Source organism: Capricornis sumatraensis, chromosome 15 (assembly GCF_032405125.1).
Source record: "Capricornis sumatraensis isolate serow.1 chromosome 15, serow.2, whole genome shotgun sequence".
Classification (NCBI taxonomy): domain Eukaryota; kingdom Metazoa; phylum Chordata; class Mammalia; order Artiodactyla; family Bovidae; genus Capricornis; species Capricornis sumatraensis.
The window spans coordinates 78,121,142-78,128,886 of NC_091083.1; the positions used below are offsets into that span (position 1 = coordinate 78,121,142).

Genomic DNA, 7,745 nt, shown 5'->3' on the forward strand with positions numbered 1-7,745 from the left:
CATCACATTTGGGGGAATAAGTGCAAAATGCCTGTTCCAGAGGCTTAGATAAGGCAGCAGGCCTCTGAGCTCCCCAAGAATCGGATCTGCCTTTCCCAGGCCCTGAAGGGTGATTTGGGGAGGATTTACTTAAACGCTGTTGGCGGAGGACAAGATGATGGGTTTTCTCTCCCTCTCACCCCTTGATCCTTCTCACCCAGGGAAGGAATGTGGAGGTGCCTGAGACTTGGGGTTCAGAAAAGAGGTTCCTGGAGGGTGAGAAGTTCAGGGCAAAGATGGGGTATGGAAGGAGGGGCATGAGTGGGTGATGGAGGGTGAGACCAGAGATGTGAGGATTGTGTGCAGTAATAGAGGGTAAAGAAGGGCCAAGGGAGGGGGAACTAGGTGCCTCTTCCCTTGCTGCCCGAGGATGCCCCCAAGACTTCTTCCTTACTGCCCTGAGACGCCTGTCTCCTTCCCTAGCCAACCCCCAGGGCTGGTGTGGACCCTCACACACAGGGCTCCTAAAACAGACGACGTCCCTCAGATGTGAGGTTCACATATTTGGGCTCACAGATGCCCCTATATATTCTTTTTTTTCCTGGCATCAGCTGAGCCGTTTGCATGATCGGCACCACCCGGAGTAGCCTCCAGAGACCATCATGAGAAAAAGCCATCATCTGCCGATACCCCAATCTTTTTTAAGGTTCATTGTCAGCAAACCCCACATTCGGAGCTCACCTCAAAATCTGATGGCTGCTAGGCTCGGGTTCACAGACAGACCTAGGATTCAGCTCAGTCTTAACACCCAGTGCAGGTCTATAGCCTCCTAAACCAAGACCAGCCCCAAGCTGAGAGTTACACTCCCCAGACTGACATCCCTCCAGGGGTGGGCTTCTATACGTATTTGGCACAACCCCAGATTCAGACATCTTCTCGAACTAGACTAACCCTTAGCTTGAGCGTCCCCAGCCTTGGGCTGCCCCCAGAGTCCGAAGGGTCACCCTCAGATTCAGGCATCCTCTTCCAAAGAAGCTCGGACCAAGCCTGAGGTCACTGCAGGCTCGGGCTCTCCCAGGACCCACCCAGGGGCAATGAAACTGTTCACTGGCGAGGACTGAGGAAGCAATGGCCTGGGAAGCTTCAGGTCTGCCCTCGCCCTTTCTCCCAGGCCAGGAAGGCAGTGAGCTATTTTCATCTGTCATCGAGCTCCTGATGCCTCATTTTTCTCCCTTTCAATGGACTCGGGACTCACTTAAGGGAAGGCTTGTCTCATCTTTTCACCCCTGTGTTGCTTCCTGTTCCATCTAGAACCCTCCATCCTAGCTGGGCCTTTCCCCCTCCAGGTTTTAGAGAGGAGAGGGTAACATTTATTGCGCATCTTCTGTGTACCATGAGTGTGGTCTCATGGAACTCTCACCATAACTGTTCATTTTTAAACAATTTTTGGTTTTCATTTCCGGCTGTCCTGGGTCCTCGTTGCTGCTTGGGTTTTCCTCCAGCTACAGCGCTCAGGCTTCTCACTGCGGTGACTTCTCTTGTGGCAGAGCGTGGGCTCAGTAGTTGCAGCACGTGGGCTCAATAGTTGTGGCTCCCAGGCTCTGGAGCAGACTCAAAAGTTGGGGTGCACAGGCTTAGTTGCTCTGAGGCTTGTGGGATCTTCCTGGATCGGGGGTCAAACTTGTGTCTCCCACCTTGGCAGGCAGATTTGTTACCACTGAGCCACCAGGGAAGGCCATTACCGTACTCTTTTGAACTAGATTTTTATTATATCCATTTTTGGATAAAGAAACAGAGGCACAGAGAGGTTAAGTCACTTGTCCAAAGCCACACAGCCCTGAAGTGTGAGCATTTTGTCCCTGCCGAGGTCCTGGCCCAGAACTTGTACGGGCTTGGGCATGCCCTCGGGTGGTGGGGCTCCCGGGGGTGCTGTGGCCTTTGGAGAAGGCACAGTGGGAAGGCTGCTGTTGTCGCTGAGCCGAAGTTTGTATTGTTTCCATATCAGCAAAACGCATTATTTCCAGTAGACAGGAGGATGGGGGGACCAGGGGAGTGGAGGACACCGCAGTGAGATCAAGGACACCGGTTGCCAGGGCCAGTAGCTGTGGGGGTGGCGGGGGCAGGAGCTGGCCTTTGCCAGAGACAGTGATGAATGGGTCGGGTCCCAGCGGCAAGGTTCTGAAGGGCAGAGACCCAGTTCCTGCGTGTGTGTGTGTGTCGGGGGTCAGAAATCACTGCCCCTCTGGGACTACCCCATCTTGAGTGAAGACTCAAGGGTCCACGGGACCTCTGGGAGACTCATAACCCCTGGCAGGCCCGACAGGACGCAGAAGGCAGGCTGGAGCCCCGTCTGTGCCCCCAGCTCTGCAGTTTCCTGCGGGACCCAGTGGGGTCTGAGGCTTGAACCCGGATCTGGGGCTGAATGAGAGAGAGCCTGGCTGCACTGGGGGAACACATGACTGTTGGAACCAGGCGGTATCCCTTCCCAGCTGGACGACCTGGAGCACGTCATTTCACCCCTCTGAGCCTCAGTTACAAGTAAACAGGTGCAGTGAGGCTGATCTGCGGGGTGGTGAGGGTTGGAAGGTACACGCTAAGTGCTCGTTCAGGAAATGGTGCTTTATATTATAAAGGGGTTACCATGCCAGCACTCTAAATGGCTGGCCCTGAAAATTGCCTCTAAGGGGAATAGGGATGGAACCCAAATCCCTCAGCTGAGAGTGGCTTTTTTTTTTTTTTTAAAGAGAAACAAATAATATAATTCTCAAAGGATTTTCCCTCTTGGCTCTAAAAAAAAAATAAATAAAACAACTAATATCTTCATTTCCATCCTCCCTTTTAAGCTAATTTGTGGAAAATTAAAAAGGGGAACTCACGGTGGCTGGCATTTTAATTGGATCTTGACTGGCATCCTCACTAGGATTCCCTGATTAGTGTCTTCAGTTAAATCCTCTGCTCTTTTTCGCTGATTTTCTACCCTGGGCAGGGCCTGGGATAGGCAGGGCTGCCCAGGGCCCAGGTGACTTCCCATGCCAAGAAGAGGGCTTCAAGCTGGTACACCAGATGCCCCAGGGGCTTTGGGGACAGAGTGACCCAGGTTGAAATTTTGGCTCTGTTACCTGATTGGGGGGTGGAATCTTTGCGAAGGACTTGCAGGAGGCACGTGTCCTCATCTGGGACTGGGACACACCTGAATGAATTTACCTGGCACACACAGACCAGCAGCACGTGGTGTCTCCTTCTTCAGTCCACCTCCAAGAGAGTTTGGGTGGGGGGCTTCCACGGGGCGGGAAGAATGGCCAGCCCTACCCCACCCATATGGCTCAAGGGCAGTGCTCTTTCCTGCATCCATCAGCCTCGCAGTTTCTGGTTAAAAAGACAGTTCAGGGACTTCCCTGGCGGTCCAGTGGTTAAGAATCTGCCTGCCAATGCAGGGGACACAGGTTCTACCCCTGAACCAGGAAGATCTCACATGCCTTGGAGCCTCTAAGCCACCACTACGGATCCCACATGCAACTGCTGAAGCCAGCACAGGAAGCATCGAAAATCTAGTGCAGCTGGAAAAAAAAAGTCCACTGCTTTTCCCACTTTCAGGATTTCGGAAATGATAATAATAGTATGTTTCTTGAGTGCTTACTTCCTTTCAGGCCTTCTTTAGTCCTCGTGAAACTCCTGGAGGAAGAGACAGTTGTCTTCCCATTTTATGGATGAAAAAACTCAGGCTCAGAGAGCTTGAGTTTGCCACACAGCTGGGGTAAGTGGCAGAGCCAGAAATAGAATTCAAATGTTTTGCCCCTCCTCTCCCCATAGCTTCCTCAACCAGCCTCAGTTCCCCAGTTTTGGATTAAAGTGTGTTTCCCCAGCCCTAGGTTTCCAGGGGTGCTCCTCCAGGGCCCGGATTTAGACCCCTGGGCCGGTGGGTGGGTGATGGGGTGAATGAGAGGAACCCCCAGCACTGCTGTGCCCCACTCCCCCAGCCCACATGCCCAGCTGTAGGTGGGGCTCCCTCCTCTGTCCCGTGAGGGGACCTGCAATCAGTGCTAATCAACTCCGGATAATTACTCAGCCCTGGGGAGGTGAGCACAGTGGTGCTGGGGGGGGTGGTGGTTCCAGCCCCAGCTCACTCAGTGGGATGCTGGCACAACGCTCTCCTTCCCAGGTCTGGGTTTCCCTGGCTACACTTGGGCATGGTTGAAGCCAGTAGGTCTTTAACTCTGAAATGCAAGACCTGCCCACTTTTAAGAAAACTAGGGTGGTCAAAGAGCTCCTGACCAGAGGTGTGGGCTCAGCCCAGTTGCCAGGTTTATAATCTGGTCCTGTCCTGAGCGGCAGGGATAACTCATTGAACCTGGGCAGCTTTCACTTTCGCCATCCATTAAGTGGGGATAAAATTAAAGCCCTGACCCCTGATTTAAGTGACTGTTAGGAGCATGCATGCTCAGTTGCTAAGTCACATCTGAATCTATGAGACCCCGTGAACTTCAGCCCGCCAGGCTCCTCTGTCCATGGGATTCTCCAGGCAAGAATACTGGAGTGGGTTGCCATGCCTTCCTCCAAGGGATCTTCCTGACCCAGGAATCAAACCTGTGTCTCCTGCACTGACAGGTGAATTCTTTACCACTGATCCATCAAGGAAGTCTGACTATTATGAGAGAGAGGCCCAAATCCAAACCACTAAACCACCAGGAATAAATGATTGTTGGGAGGATTCAGTGTGGTACCTGGGATAGTTCCTGAAATATTATGAGTGCTCACTTAATGGCAGCTAGGGTTAGGGAGTGTTTTGTTTGCATCTTATTGAATTCTCTGAACAGCTGGGTGAGTGAAGCATTATTACAGATGAGGCTCAGAGATAAGGTAGCCCTGTACTTGGGGGAGCTGACGTTCACTCGCTCTGAGCATCCACTGGGCACTTACCAGGCTCCACACTTACTGCTGAAACAGACTGCTCCCACCCTCTTGGGGCTCATAATCCAGCAATTTGAACACCCCCGCCCCCATCCTAGGCTTCCCTGGAAGGGACACCTCCCCACCCTCTTGCAGTAGCTGGGGAGGAATTAAGCCGGAGGGTCCCAACCAATGGATATCCTTGGGGTTTGGGTGCTTAATGACCCCCCTCCTCCTCATAACCATCTCATGTAAATTTCTTTTATAATTACACTGAAAGCTATCAAACTATCTAATTTAATTTCTTTGCGAAAATAAATAGCTAAAGTGGCCCTAGGTACTGGCATAAATACTTCAAGCAGAACCATCCGGGATAGCTACTTATGCAGGCCTGACTGGCCGCAATACACACTTCATAAGTACATATTTATTGGGCCTACCCGCCCCGCCTCCCCCCAAGCCCTCTCCCCTCTGAGAAGAGGCAAAGATTCTGCTGACTCAGCAGGAAGGAGAGGAAAGTGATTGGGGCCATGGTGGTAGCTTGGAGGAGGGGCGAGGGAACGGAGGAAAATATGCTGGGTAATTAATTATCTGTCTTTGTACATGCATAACTTTTTATTAAACAAATATGCAAATACTGCCTCTCCGCTGTCTTCGCCCGGGTCTGCCGTGGGGATGACTGTTAATTGGTGGCGGGGTCCGTGGGGAGGAGGCCTGTTTGAGAAGCAGGCCGGGGCTGGGCCAGCCTCCTCGCTCTCTCACTTGCTGTGGCTCCCCTGGTCCGCTGGGCCAGCATCATCACTCAGATACGCTTACACAAGGCCAGTGGATTGTGCCTTCTTCATGTCACCTCTTGGCCTTTCTGCCTTTCTTCCTGGCTGCCAAGGCTTAGGGTCAGGCAAAGACCAAGACTCCTCTCTTGTTCTGGCTTCTGTCTACTTTCTCAGCCTCATTTCCTGTTCTTCTCGCTTCTGGCTAGTGTGTCTCGGCCGTCCTGGCCTCCGACCTAACCTGCTCTACCTCAGGACTTTGCACTGGCTATTTCTCTGCCTGGAATGCTGGGTTCTCATGGCCAGCTGTTTCTTTTTTCTTGGCGGGGGGCGGTTTATACTCCAAGGCATGTGCAATCTTAGTTCCCTGATCGGTGACTGAACCCACACCGCCTACCATGGAAGCGCGGGGTGGCCACTGTGCTCCTGGGCTGCCAGGGACGCTCCTGGCCCACTCTTCTTGAATTTCAGGCTTAAGGTCAATGTGACTTATGTGGCCACTTTTGTTTTTAAGCTACTTTTCTTTATGATTATTATTTTTCATCACACCTATCACCTTGGTAATTTTCGCTTTTATTTATTAGTTTTGTAAGTTTATTGTTTCCTCCTGCCAGAATGTGACTTCCAATAGAAAAGAGCCTTGTGTTATCCATGGCCAAATCTCCAGTGCCTGGAATGGTATACGTAGTTAGTCGGCCCTTGCTCAATATTCACAACCTGAATGGGAGGAAAAACCTCCTCACTCCTCTCCTTGCCCCCAGGCCCCCTCTTCCGTTCTCCACACCATTCAGCAGACTTTTTTTAAAACACAGATCTTACCATGGACAACCTTCCACGGCTCCCTAGTTCTTCGGAATGATATCCAAGTTCCATTACCTGCCCCATTCCAACCTAGTCTCTTTACCTCTCCAACTCCTTCTTTACCCTCCGATACACTCACTGGCCTTCACACAAAGCATCATTCTTCCATGTGAGCCTTGGCACAAACGTTTCCAGCTGCCAAATTCTCTTCCATACCTCTGTTAGCTTGGCCAGCTCCCTCTTGTCTTCTGCGTCTTAGATCAGGCATCACCTCCTCCAGGAAGGCTTTCTGCTTAATCTGCTATCCTCCCTGCCAATGCACCTTTCATCTTACTCTGGCTTTTCTGCTTCTCCCTCTCTAGATGGAGGTCTTTAGGAGGGTGGGGATGCTGTCTCCTCTCTCATCTTTCAGGCAATGATCATGAAGCTGGGCGGGGTATTAATCAGGTTCTGGTTTGAAAACATGGATTCTGGTCCAGCCTCCCTGGATTCATACTCCAGTGCCTCGATTTACTGGCTGCGCTGGATACCCACCAAGAGGGTGCCCAGCAGGGTGGTGGCATCTGGTATTTATACCTGTGTGGAGCCCCTTTCTCTTGAGAGAGGGGTGGGACCTAGTGACTTAGTTCTAATAGGTACGATACAGTAGGAGTGATGGAATGTCACCTCTGAGAGTAGCTTATAAAAGGGTGAAAGCTCCCCTCTTGGACACTCTGTCTTGCTCCTTCTCTATGAGGGATGGTAGACAGCTGCCCTGTTGTGGACGGCCCTGTGGTCTGTGGAAGGGCACACATGGCGAGAAACTAACATTTCTAGTCAATAGCAGGGAGGGTTTGGGATGCCAGGTAAACTGTGCTGGAGTCCTGACCTACAGAACCTGTGAGGTAATCAGTGTTTCTTGTTCACAGCTGTTAAGTTTTGGGCTAATTTGCTACACAGTGATAGGGAACTGAATATTGGCTAGGTGGTTGTGGGCAAGACCTTTCTGTGTCTCAGTTTCCATATCTGTAGAGTGGGGACAATAATTACCCCCATCTTGTGGGTTGTTGTGGGGATTAAATGAGTTCCTTAGAACAGTGACTGGCATATAGTGAGTGCTGTGTGTTTAGCTAGTCTCCCATTGTTAGCACTTTGGAGGTGCTTAATAAGCCCTGAGCAGGAACAAACATGGTAAGAATAATAGTTCTTGCCTATTGCTCTCTGGGCATGAAGTTCTAGCTTCTTGAGATGGCACTCAAGGCCTTTTATGATCCCTCAGACTCCTACCAGCTTCATCACTGTGGGGCTGGCCACTGTGTTCAACTCACC

General features: G+C 51.4%; 1 non-coding gene across 1 annotated transcript; it reads right to left on the reverse strand.

The window, feature by feature from the left end:
* Positions 1–577: 577 nt before the first annotated feature.
* Positions 578–664, reverse strand: LOC138091912 (small nucleolar RNA SNORD35). The gene has a single exon (XR_011145945.1). It is a non-coding gene; the product is annotated as a small nucleolar RNA SNORD35 (small nucleolar RNA).
* Positions 665–7,745: the final 7,081 nt, after the last annotated feature.